The sequence below is a fragment of the Strigops habroptila genome, chromosome 11 (assembly GCF_004027225.2).
Source record: "Strigops habroptila isolate Jane chromosome 11, bStrHab1.2.pri, whole genome shotgun sequence".
Lineage (NCBI taxonomy): Eukaryota > Metazoa > Chordata > Aves > Psittaciformes > Psittacidae > Strigops > Strigops habroptila.
The window spans coordinates 5,133,012-5,146,915 of record NC_046360.1 but is presented as its reverse complement, the minus strand read 5'-3'; positions in this window follow the sequence as shown (position 1 = coordinate 5,146,915).

Genomic DNA, 13,904 nt, shown 5'->3' with positions numbered 1-13,904 from the left:
CCGAGCTGCATTAATACACCAGTGATTTCAAAGTCTGAGCAATGCAGCTAAATAATTGTTTTGGAACAAGAGTTCTATGAAGGTAAGTCTTTTGAAAAAACAGAACAGGTATTAAATCGATGTGCAGCCTGCACTCATTAGCTCTAGAAACTACTTTCACACATTGTTTCTATAATGAATGAGATGTAAATGAAATGAGCACACAGGAGACACTTTGGTTTGGTTCTGTATATTCAGCTTCTCCAAGACTGTCTGCTGTCATTCCCTTGTGGTCTGTGGGGCTGCTTCATTGTGGAATATCCTTAGTGAGAGCTAGAGGACTCGGATACTATAACTTAGAGGAGTCTTTTATGTGTCATTTAGGAGAGTGTCGGTTGGACTCATGTATGTATTGATCAAGCAAAGTCCAGTAAGCATCACTGAGGAATTAACTTGGGCAAGGAGCTATTGCTATCAAATGATGCATTTAGAAAATGCCTCAAGCATTAAAAAAAACCTCTGAGATGAATTTATCTAGTCCTTGAAAGCCCAGGAGCTCTGTCATGTATTTCTCTATGCTTACTGTAGTACCACATCCTGTCCATGCACAGTGTTGAGTACTGCAGTGATGCTACTACCTATTGTACAATACATACCGGTAGTACAGCTACTATATAAAATCAGTTCTATGATACTACCATCCCACACTATCAGAAATACACAAGATAATGTACCTGTTTGAAGTAGGAGAGGCCTGTGTCCTGCAGGAGAGTTAAACGGTGCCAACCTGAGCTCCCCACACAGGGGTAGCAGGACTAACTATTCTTCACTGCTATGTCTGGCCCCAGAATGAGCTGCCTTTTGGGAACAGGTAGAAGAGAGCTCTAAAACAAGTTAGGATATCACTTACAAAGTGCCAAGGAGATAGGTTTTCTGTTCTGTTTCCAGTTCACTACTTACTAGTAGAAAACTCTCAGGACGGTCTGCTTGGGCACTTGGCAACATGAACATGTTTAAGCACCTTTCTGAATGTGTGTTTGGTCTCCAACAGCCGTTATCTTCCTCAGGCATAGATAATACCTCTTTCCTGTGAAATTAGTGAGTGTGCTGTTTGGCTTCTTGGTGAAAGCTTTAACAGATGAAGTTCAATAGTGGCAGCAATAAGGGCCAGAGAAGAGCAGAATGCCTGGTACATCATGCCCATAATCAGGAGTGTTGGGAGGGCCAAGGTTACATGAGTCAAGCAAGTATGCCTGAAACTGGATCATTTTCTACCTTTTTGCTGATTTGATATGAAGACCTCTGTCAACAAATCCTTCATTATGCAGGCTTCCTGCTCCAGCTCTGTGAGGAGTAGCAAATTAAGCAGCCCACGTATGTAATATTAATGGCTGGAAAAGCAGCACTGCAACTCTGTTTGTATGTACTGCCAATGCTCATTAAGAAATTGCTGTCACATTATAAAGATGGCTGGTAGATTACATACGACAAGTTTCTGCATCTACCTCTTTAAAACAGCCCCTGGAGCCTGGAGGCACACGCTCAGTACTGAACCACGGTTGTTTGCACCATCTACCAGAAGTTAACTCGCTCCTTGTTTCAGTGGGTGCAAATGAGGCCTCCTGTTGCATTCCCCTTCTGCAATCACAGATGCTTCTCTAGCTCTGATTGATGCTGTGCTGGCATACTGACAGTGGCTCGATATTTGGTACCTGAGTTCTGTAGCACCTGGCAGAACTCAAACCAATATTGCCAGCACCAGAAAGCTGCAGCGTTTAAGTGTAATGAGGAATTTGGTTATGCATGTTCAGACTTTCATTCCTAATAATTAAATTAGAGCTTCCTACAGTCAGTTAACATATTAATGACCTAAAAAACAATCCAAAGAGCTTCACTGCTCAGCCTTGATGATAGAAGACTGCAAAGATGACTAAGAGTCCCATTTTCAACATTTTATTGAACTCAGTAAGCACAGATGAACAGAGTGGAGGAGAAATAAGGATGGGAGTAAAGGGGCTATACTCTCCATGAGCACTGTTTATCTTAGTACCCACTGGATGTGGCCGGCTGCCTTCAGCAGAAGGCTGTCCAGTGGCAGATTTTCACTGCAGCTTATCCCCCATCTGCTCCTGTATGTTCGTATCTCAGCCTTCTTATACAGAGGCCAGTGTGAGGAGCTGGTCGTGGGAGCCTCAGCTGCATTCCTTCGTGGAGATGCTCAGCAGCCAAGCACAGAGCAACCTCCTTTCAGGGAGCCGTCAAAATCAGAAGTTCCTTTGATGATCCTTTCTTCTACCCCTGTGCTATGCCATGAGGTCCTATTGCAGAACTGACAGGTATCGCCACCTACCTCTGCCTGTGTGAGCATTCAGGGCTGCCCAAGCTCTTGGGTGTCTCACAGGGTATCAGTAGAGAAGTGTGGGCTTAACAGCAGGCTGCAGACCGGTCCCCAAGTGTTTTAGTTCTTCTTGCACTGATAATCCATGTGCCTCTGCTTTCTCTATTGCACCTTCTGGATTGTTTGCTTAGACTAAAGTCTGCAGGACCATGCCCTGCCTGCACTGCTGCACAGCGGGGCCATGCTCTTTGGGGGAAGATGATGTTGCTGGTGTCCCAGATGCTCCTGGGTTGCTGCTTCCCCCACGATAATCTGTATCCATGTCCTCTGCTCCTGGTGGGATGTGTCCACCAGTACAGATGCATCTCAAGCCTCGTTGTTTCTCCAGCAAATCCTTTGTCAGACTGACTGTGGGTACCCATTTTCTATCCTGTTGTCATCAAGCCAAAAACCCAAATCACTGTGCTCTTCTCTGCCGTTAATAACTTTTTACTGCTTGCTTTCGCCAGTCCTCCCTCTCAGGTCTAATCAATAGCTTTGCTCTTAACGTTTGGCATTCCCTTCTGCTCTGCGAGTCAGGATACCAAGGTCACATAAGTCCCTTTTGTGTTTCTCCCTTAAATAGTATCAGGATGCATGTCTTAACATAAAATATATTGTAATGCTGAAAAATCCCAAGTATTGATCAGATCTAGCCCCATACCCAGCTCTCTACATATCCTTGACTGTAGCTTTAACACAGCACTCGATAATGTGTCTTTTGCAAAGACCAATTCATAGAGCTGAAGCGGCATTTTTGGCAGGCTATGAGCTCAGAAAGGTTTTTTCCATCACACGACACAGCCCCCACACAGTCACACCAGCCCCTGAAGAGCAATAGGATTTTAATCAGCTCTTCTAATTGTTTTGTCCTCTGGTCTGGTACAGAGCCCGTGTCCCCCACTCCTAAAGCACCGGTGATGAGGGGCTGTAATTGAGGGGCTGTAATTGAAGAAGATGCTCTTCTAGCCCAATCTTAATATGATTTGTGAGGCTACTGGGGATCATTGCTGTAAACCAGCTGCAAAGGGGGAGGACAGACAGACAAGCTGAGCACCGTCACTCAAATCAGGCCTTAAAACAGGAGAAAGTTCAAGGTTTTGGAGCAAGATCCATTTCAGGGCGCAGAAGAATTTGCTAACAGCTAAATTATGCTGCTTTGTTGCTCCTAAAACCATAGCATCACCCTCTCCTCCTTCAGAGTCACACCCTTACATCTTGAAAACCTGGTTCAGCTTCTTGCCCAGCAATGGCCTGGGCTATAAACAGCTTCTCTCTTTGGGGTGTAGGCTTGGAAGCTCTGTAGGGGCTGGAAAAAGAAAGGGGCAGAGAGGGGAGAAAACAGCAAAGGGGACTTAGCTGGGACATCGTGGGTTTTTTCTTGGGAAGAGATCAGTAATGAAGACTGCTATTTCTAGGCTTCATGAGGTGTAAACAGCCTGGGAATGCCCCACTCATTAGTGTTATCTGCTGCTTTGGCTTTGTGTGGAAGCAAAAGGTGGGCGATTATAATTCTCTGTTATAAGGTAGCAGGAAGCCTTAATACATATTCATGTATTTCTCTGTGTGTATATACATATGTGTGCATTACGTATATGTGTGACATAGACTTATGCTGCCCTCGTTTCTAGCTGTACTTCATCACTTGCTTACTACCACTTCCCCATCCCCCATTTTAATATTTTCACTTATCGTACTTTGAAGAGCTAGAAATAGCTTGTCAGATTGAGACAGCTCTTGAGAAGTTTAATTTTCCTAATGCTTGTTGGAAATCCCCTTTCTGAATCTGCAGGAATATTAAGGTTCTTAGCATGAGCTGTGCAGAGAGGGAATTTGCAAGTAAAGCTGTCAGTGAATTGCAATTGGGTTAGGAGAGGCTTGATGGACAGCACTGATGGGTGCAGGATCTGTCCTCCCCAGGAGGGAAGCATGCTGCTGAGCCTGCTGTGGGTGGCAGAGCTGCAGGGGGAGGAAGGGGTAGGTGCCAACTGTTTGCTTTCTCTCTGCCAGACCTACAGGGAATAGTCAGACAAAATTAGAGCAGAGGCACAGGGAGTGTTTACAAGCAAAGGTAACAGTTGTAATGGCTTTTCCTGCTGATTCCTCAATGGATCTCTGCTGTCACCGCTGGTAGGAATGTGTTGCTCCTGGTCACTGGCAGCGTGGTGCTCCCATGACCTCGGCAGAAAGGTGTTGCCGTGTTACTGACTGGGCCTCTGCACCCAGATGAGAACAGTGGGGAACCTCTTACAGAGCCAGTGTTAGAGTGCAGGGACAGGGCCTAAATGAAGCTTGAATGAGAGCGTTATTGACAGCACTGTTCATTACCCGAGTGCTCAGTGCCATTCCCAGGAAGATAGTACCAGTGTGAAGGATTCTTCATGTAAAGAGAGGAAATAAAAAGGTATTTTGCAAAGAGCCAGAGAATATCAAGTGTTCCCTTGCTATTGACAGTGACAGGGAAGCACTGTCATTTGAGTAATTTGAGAATAGGTAATGTGCCAATGTCTGAATCATTGTCCTTGCTTTTGTGTCCAAATAGAGGTCCCTATCTCACAAGTACACATGCCAAGGGGGATTGTTCCCCCTGTGCCATCAAGGGGATGTGAATAAGCAGCCACATTTGCAAAAGGAGGGCCCTAGCAGGGCCTTTCCATGTCAAGCTCCGAGGTGTCTGCTGAGTGCAGCTGGAAGTGCTGGTAAGCCCAGAAGATGTGCTGAACCGAACCCACAGCAGGTTCAGGGCTGAAGACAAGGCCAGTGGTTGCTGCTGGAGCTGGGACCAGCCTGCAGATCAGAGCTCTGCAGCAGCAGGCCCAAGTGTCCTGGCTCTGGGCCATTCCTATTGCATGCTGTTGCATATATGTTTAATAAAAGGCAGATAATTTGTGAGTGGAAGTGCCAAGCGAGTGTCCCCCTTGTGGGAGGCCAGCAGCTCTGCTTGCTGACGGCTGTCACCGAGCTGCTCAACACACAGTGGGCTCACACAGGGGTTCAAAGAGGCAGGCATGCAGTCTGCCCTCTTCCTCCATCCTAAGCAGAAGCAAAATAGTTAAGTGAGATCAGAAAGGCTGATAATTCCTCCTCCTTTGCCACCTGCTGTTTTCTCCCTGAGTATCTGGACTCAAAGAATTACTGAAATTAAATATTGCAATTCAGGCTGCCCATTGTTCCCTGCTCTGTAATGCGCTGGAGTGGCACCTTTGTATTCATCCATCCATCCCCATCTCCTCAGATGTGCTGCTTGCACAATAGTTATTGTTGTAGAAGGGACTTGGAATGAGCTCTTGCATTATTCACTTCATTTATTTTGATACAATATTTGGAGCCACTTCATTAAATTCTCTTACAATGTCCTGTCAGTTTTTTCTCCCACTCTCCTTGCCAATGCCTGGCTCATACAGATAATGTAACAACAATGATATGGGGTGTGGGGAGGTGGGGAATAGACTTGTTTTCTGTAAAAAGGGATAGCTGTGAATTACTTGACTTACTGATCTCAGGATTCCCTCCCTTCTCTTTGCACCCCACACCCCCCAAGAGTACAACTAGCTTGAAACACATCATTTGTGAGTAGTAGATACGGGCAGTAAATACTATGGGTAATTAAGTCTTGGATAAAGAAAAAGCCATACAGCTTTACAGAGAGTGTGTGGGTATGCAGAGGAAGACAGGGTATATACACACCTATTTACTAGCACTGAAAAAAGAACTGCAGACTCTCTCATCACTCTGTTTTCATAGATGTAACAGATCAGTCTCATGAGTTCTTTTGTTCATTTTAATGTTCCAAGTGCTTGTATCAGAGGCAGGACTGGTGTGACCTGGCCTTCCCAGTCACTCGGCCTGCTGTTACCCTGGCACTGCAGGATTTGTGGAGCTGGCAGGGATGTCGGGGAGTTTTCCTCCCAGGTAGGGCGTGCAGATTGCTCCAGGGGAAGGGGTGGATTTCTAGTTCAGTGGTTCCAACTCTGCAGTGAGCAGGGTGGATGTTGGAGAAATGAGTTTTGTACAATGGAGCTCAGAAAATGAACCCACTGCAGTTCTTCCCAGGTTACTCTTTAACAGGGATTTCTGTCCTGCCTCCTCATAACAGTCCATGCAATGCTTAACTTTCAAAGGCATAAGGGCTCCCCTGCGCTTACTGTTTGGCTGCATTTTGAGCAGCTTTAGATGATGACCTGTGTCCTTCCCTCTCCTCCAAGCTGTCCCCAAACACCTTGTCATTAAAGCACAGTGAAGGCAGCAGTCTCCGGTTGCCCCCACAGTTACTGCTGAAAGGGGAACTCTTGCTACCTTCCCTAGTGAGGGAATTGGAGTCTCACTTCTGTGGGTGGTTGTCTGAATAAAAAGGAATTAATAAAAAACCACCACCAACAAATAAATATATTGGATCCATGGGGCTGTGGTGGTGCCTTGAGCATTGTCTTCGCCAGGACACTCAAGAGTGAACTGTGGCTCCAGATTAGGCTCTGGCTCTGCAACCACACATGCTTTCCCTTTTAAGAACATAGTTAAGTTTATTGGAGTAACAGAGCTAGTACCATGTTTACCCCTTGTATGTAAACAAATACTAGGTTTCAGCTATTCATCCTTATATTTATCTTTGCTCTTAATCATCCAAAGCCAAAATACCCAAGGAAAGGTATGTACTTGTTTGCAGTAGAAAATAAATAGAAATCTGGAGGTAACTTTAGACCTCAATGAATTAGAAACAACTAGCTGTCATTTTTCAGATGGAGAAGGGCTTTCTTGGACTATCCCTGGACATAAAGAACTGCAGTGGAGGAGTCAGACTCTGAACTCCTGTAGCAGTTAAGCCAGTAGGTCTCAAACAGGAGCACAGAGGTGAAGAAACCTTAGGGCAGAGCAAAAGGAACTGCTTCATGCAATGTACTTAGGAACCTTCGGGACAATTTCTGTAAACGTGTGACAGACAGAACCAATTGTGGTGATGGCCCAGGTGAAGACTTGATTATTTACTATTTTCTGTGATAGTAGCACTAGTAAAATCTTGTCATTTCCATATGTCTGGTTTTGGCACTGCAGAGAAGCTTGTGGCCACTGCAACACCCAGCAGCTGGGGGGTGCATGCTCTCCTCCCAGCCTTTTAATGCAGGCTTTCTGCAGCAGCATATATTTCCTTCTGTGACAGATGAGAGCAGTGGAGCCAAAGGCAGCCAGAACTCTTTTTCATCCTAATTGCTCTGCGGCCCGCTCCTCCTTCAGAAGGTGCCTTGCTGAAATATTGCAGTGACCATAAATTCTGTATGTATTGAGAGAGGAGCCTGATTATTTGGCTGTTTAGACTATATTTGCCCCTGAATGTAGAGCACGGTTGATACCCGAACCGTGTGCGTTTATTCACTGATTGCATTTAGTCAAGAGGCTGGGACAGCTTTTTAGGAAACGAGACAGGAAACAAGTTATGAACAGCAGCTCCTTTCAAAGGTTATTGTTAGTTATTTGCTATCTTGGTGGTGCGAGGTTTTTACCTGCTGGCAGGAGGGGCTTGGGCTTGCCTTATCCTAGGGTCCCCTGGAAGCTGTGCCTGGCTGGATGGTCCTGGTGGCTCAGTGGTCACTGGCAGCTCTGTTTGGGATCAGCTCAGGGGTGACAGCGTGGATGATACAATAGAGACACTCCCCTTGCAAGGGCTGGAGAGGGGGGCCCTGATCACCTCAGGACCTCTAACGGGTACATGACACAATGTAGGAAAGCGTCTTAGAGGTTCTTTTCCATTGTTTTGGAGGCTGCAGTTGCATTTCACTTCTCTTAACCAAGATGTTTCAACCTCTCATGCTGTGTATTTAGGGGAATCTGACATGATCACAGTTGCTTTTACATGTGCTGCCAAGGCAGTAATAATATTCACCTGTGGTTTTGTTCCTTCCTTTAACCATATCTGTTGCTATCAGATGTGAGCTTGGGAGCTGCATGAGGCATCAAAATGCAGGAGGCAGGCTGGCCCGGCTGCTGATACAGCTACACAAAGCAGGGGAAACTTCAGCTCATAAAGTCGGGAGTTGGGGTTGTTTTTCTTAATTTTTTCCTTATGGAAATGAATATTCAATATAAAGTAAAATGCTTAGTTTTGAGAAACATCTTATGGGAATTATTCTGTAACATTTTGGAGGGTTGTAGGTTTTTTGCCTTTTAAATAACCTTAATTAGGTAAAGCTGGACTCAAAAGGCTTCATTTGCAACTGTTCAAATTAACTTTTTCTGAAGGAAATAATAGAGGTGGGTAATCAAAACTTACGATATGCTTTTTTGTAAGTGAATTAATCATCCACATGTTAGTTTAGTTTAAATTACCATAGAGGGACTAGGAAAGGGCTAATAAAGAACACAACTTGAGCTCCCGGTCTCCAAGGGCAGCTCTGTTCCCAGCAGACAACTTGTTAATAGATTGAGATTTAAATACTTGGTGTGGAAGAGTAAAAGACCACTTCACTGGCTGCAGCATAAACCAGTTTTTGAGTCATTCATAATCTTTATGGAGAAGTCAATTAAAGATCTTACTGGAAAGCAGAGGTTCATGGCACAAGCGTCTGCTCCTGATTTATCAGTCACAGGAATAGTTTCCCATCAAAGTCAATATGGTGTAATATTCCACAAAGCTTTTTTCCTCTGGTGACAGTTATTTTAATTACTCTAGTGACAGATGGATTCTAATTTTTAGTATATACAATATTACCATACAGTAACCATTTGGTTTATTAAAGGCCATTGAGCTGTATTATGGCTGGCATCATATCGCAGCTCAGCCTGGCACTGGCTGTACTGACGCACACACCCACTTCCAAGCAAAACCTACAGATCCTCATGGGACAAAAGGCAGGGAAACAATATCGCGGGATCACTTATCACTGCAGGAAGTAAACAGGCAAACCCACCAGGTAAACACAGTCCCAATCCACAGCCATCGGAGCCGGGCGCAGGGTGAGTGTCAGCACAGCGAGGAAGGTGTCAGCTCCACAGGGATGAACCTGTTTTCTTACACGTTTCTCTTGAGCTCTGTGGGCCTCCTGAGCCGGTGCAGCTGCAGACGCTGTTTTCATCCTCAGCGAGCTCTCAGCCTGCTGATTATGCCGGGAGCACCTCTCATCCATCCACGTGCTCCAAGGCGCCGGTGCAGCACACGTGTTCCCGCAGCACCCAACCCCGCTGTGCTGTGCTGCTGACAAACTGGCCTGTGGAGGCAGAGAGAGGAAAGTGGGGCTGATTTCTTCTCCAGGTTGGGCTGTGAGAGAGAAACAGGGGAGCAGGAGCAGGGGCTGGGGCAGTGTGGGGGACACAGCGTAACCCCAGCCCGGGCAGGGCCCTCTGGTGAGGGTGGGCAGAGCAGTGGTGTGGGAAAGCAGCTGTGCAGCACTGGTGATAGCTTTTCCTGCTGACTGTTTTGTTTAATTACAAATGCCTGCTTCAGTTGCAAGGTGGTTTGATTTGAGGAATATTCTCTTTCAGTATTACAGGAAGGTGCAACACTTCCAACTGCTCTCTATTGAGCAAACACTATTTCATTAAGTCTGTCCTTTTTGATGACTTCCAAGACAGTTGGTGGTTTAGTCCTTTTTTACCTCTGAAGCCAGAGCTGTCATCACTGTTATCAACCTCTAACTCTATGCCGACATCCACAATCAGAAGTAGGTTTTATTATCGTATCCTTTTGGTGAGTTTGATTTTAGTCTAAATTGGCATCAGATGTTTTCTAGCAAAGAGTTCAGGCTGTTAGACTTAAGAGGCCTCTGATAATACCCATGTGTTAGTATTGGGCAGCAAAAAAGAGAACTGAAACATGTTCAGAAGTGTAGGGCTTGATCTTCCTCTTCGTTCCAGCCGCTGAAAACTGGAGAGGATTCAGAGAGGGGAATATTAAAAGGCTGAAGAAGTTCTTAGAGCAAAGGAGAGAGTTAAGGAGCGCAATCCATGCCGTGTATCAAAGGGAGCTTATGTGGTGCTTTGATCACAACCCCTAAGTGCTTAGGTGGTGAACACAAATTTGAAGAGACTCTTTAATCCATAGGTAAAGACACAACCGTCGGCCTATGGATTTGTAGCTGTACAAATGCAGAAGCAGAAACAAGTTTCTTGTAGTGAGGGAACAAGTCACCTAGTATTGCAACAGGTTTATGCTGTTTTTTCAGATGCTTTTTGGAAACGCTGTTTTGGTTCAGGTGCTGCCACCAGGCTGGATGTGGAAACTCAGAAGATCTTTGCCTAAGTTTGAATATGACTGTCTTTTGGTCTCAAAACATCATCTGGTGGTCTCTGGGTAAGGCTCTCTGTAGAAAAAAGGATTAAAAATAATGTTCTCAGCTGTTGTTCAGCTCAAATTCCTTTGAATAGGAATTATGTTATATCTAAGGCAAGTGAAAGGCTGGTTTTAATCTGACTTAGGTGCACGGTCTGCAGTCACGTTATTTCTCATTTCACTGAGGTTAACTGAGAATACGTTTCAAACTGTACATTGCTTGTTGCCCTTGAAGAGGTCTGACGGAGTTTGCTGAAGTGTGGTTCCCACAGAGTCCACTGAGCGCTAAATCCTTCAGAGCTACATTCTAATTTTAGCCACGCCAGAGCACATCCGAATGGCGTTACCTGCAGCGTTCGCTTTGATTTTCAGCATCACTCTATTTGAGCAGCTCAGGCTTTCCCGTTACTCTTGTCTCACAGTATTCCCCAGATACAGGAGCAGTCGTCTCCTCAGCAAGCGTGGTCACTGCAGGCTGCAGCCGAGAACTAAACTCGTATCTCATAAACACTAGTCCAGAGTAATAAATGTGGCCTTATGCCTCATTTTGGAGGACACCAAAATAAACCCCCCCCAGATCCTTTATTTTGAAGAAATCCACTCCAGCCTGGCCAGAGTAATTTCTATACAGCATTGTAATTCTTTGTTAAATGGCTCATCTTTCAGAATATTCCATTGACCTTTCTTTTCTTGGTGGCTTCAACTTGGCGGTGGGGATGGGAACTCAACCTGCCATCTTCTGCTTTTAATCCGAGTCAAGCAGTGGTGATGAAATTGTGTGTTCTGAATAATTCTGTGTGTTTTCTCACTAGAATACTGAGCTAGAGCCTTAACCTTACCAGCAGTTCATGGCAGTTACAGCTGAGTTATTTGATTAAAATATTATTTTTACCAGCTACTTGAAAGTGCTGCAGCAATCTGATTTATTCTCATTGTTAGTGCTTGTTTGTTTAGTCTTTCAGCTGAAATGAACTTACCATTCATTTAGTACTAATGCCAAGGGAAACTATTGTATTCAAAAATAATGGAGCATAATGTGCAGCAAAACATGGGTATTTTGCTCATGCAGTTGCATATATACACAATGGAAATTATTTGGTGGCTTAGGGTGTTAATCTGCTTCCTCTGTGAATGGGTACTGGCAGCTTTTGTGTCGGCCCACAGCTATCCCCCATTCCACGGAGGAAGTTGGTGTTTCCGTGGCCAGAGATGAAGCCGTTTGCTCTGAGGTTACGTGCTGAGAGTTGTCACAAATAAATGATGATGCACTTGTCACAGCTGCTTTTTTCTGCAAAATCTGGATTTCTGTGTATTTTCTGTTGGCCTGAAAAATACAGGGGAGCTGGAGAGATGGAATAGTTAAAATCCCCGGGTTTAAAGTGGTAGTTGAGTGCCCAGTTTGACACAAAGGTCTGACTTCAGAGGTGTACTGCACAGCCAATATTCTTAGTAAAATCAGTGGGAGATGGGAATGCCGAGGCCCTGGTGCCTCAGAGCAAAGACACATGCAAAAGCTGCTTTTAGCATCTATTTGATATTCTGCATTCCCCAAATCTGAACTCAAGGTCAAAGCCATTAGTGTCCTTCGTCTTTGCAAGGCTTACTCTCTTTAATAATGTGTTTTGGGTGTTTTTACATTTCTTAATGAGATACTGCTAATTGACATGTTGTTGGAAATGTAGTTTTCACTACTTATGGGTATGGATACTCAGTCACACAGAAAGCTTAATGCAGTTGAATTTTAACACTGCCATAACAAAATTTGACTTATCTTGTTAAAAGTAAAAGCTCACTTATTTCAGACTACAAGGCAGAGAGGTTCTAACCCTGGAATATGTTGCAGGGAAAACTGGCAATAAACAAAGGGGAAAGCAGGGAGAACATCACCAGTGTATCCTCATTATTGCGTTTGTGTTAAGGAGCTCGTCTGCTTTTCTCCCTTCCAACAGATGAAGCAAGAAGGTTTTATTTAAAATTAGTTAATCTTGCTCAGTCTTTAATGGCTCAAAGTTCAAGCCCAGAGGGATAATATGACTTATTTTCTGTGATTTTTCCAAAGCAGACACTCTACAGAAGTCTCTCCCTCTAGTACAGCCATATTCCCAAGTCTTCACCTGTAAACGGTGTGGCAGCAACTTGATTTTTAGTACCTGCCCAGTATACATGCAGGTGTACCTGATTCTCCTGTTCCAGGCAAACACCTACTTCAGCTGTAAGCTCTTCTGACATTTCTGACAGAGATAATTATAGTGCTCTGGGGGACTTTTGGCATTACCCAAAATAGATGGGAACAGGGAGACATGAATTTACAGGCAAAACTACAAAGATGCTGGGAGAATAGCATCTATATTATGTGACAGCTTCTGAAAGAGCATCACAAAAGTGCCTGCTGCATCTCAAGGCTTTCTGGGTTTTTTGCTTCCCATGATTAAATTTCTACCCTTCTGGAAATTGTCCAGTACCAAGACACAGTATTGGAAGTCCTTGTATGCATGTTATTTGTGTGACATCTGTGGTGGTGCAGGAACATGTTTTACATCAGTGTGACACCTTAGGAAGGTCCCAGTAAACATGTTCTGGCTCTTACACACCTGCATTGTACAAAGCTAAGGAGGGATGCAGGTTTCTGTGGGATTTGAGATCAAGCCATTGTGGTGTCTTTGCTTAAAGCAGAAACCTGGTTTGCTGTGATTCAGGAAACAAACTTTCCTTCAATTAAAGCAAAGTTGATTTTTTTAAAATAATCAGATTACATTTCCTTCCCCAAATGTTATAGTAAAAATGATACATTTATTAATAGTTTTAAATGTATTTAAATACAGAAAAATTAGTGTCAAAGAAGCAAAGTACTGTTGAGGGCAAAACAGCAAGTTGGGCAGCGGCTTAAGTGGCTAAACCCTGGGGAATGCTGCTTGTGCTCATGCTGTATAGCTGCATTCACTGGACAGATGCTTTTCCTTGGTACATCTGCCATCAGAACGGCTGTACCTGTGTTACACCCTGCCCAGTCTAGATCAAGGGAAGTTCAGAGGTATTTGTAGCCAGTTTCACAGCTGTCCATGTCCCATCTAACAGTAACCCCACACACGCCACATGTGCGGGATGCTGCTGTCACCTGCATAAGTCATAAGTCCTGGAGAGCTTCTTCCCTTCCACGGTATCTGTTTCTTGTGGCTCCTCTTTCATGTGTTTGTATAAAAAAAGATTCTGTCCTCCAGTGCCAACACCCTTGTCAGAAAGTTGGTACCTGAATTTGGGGCGGAATTTATCTTACTGAGATGTGGGTGTTGG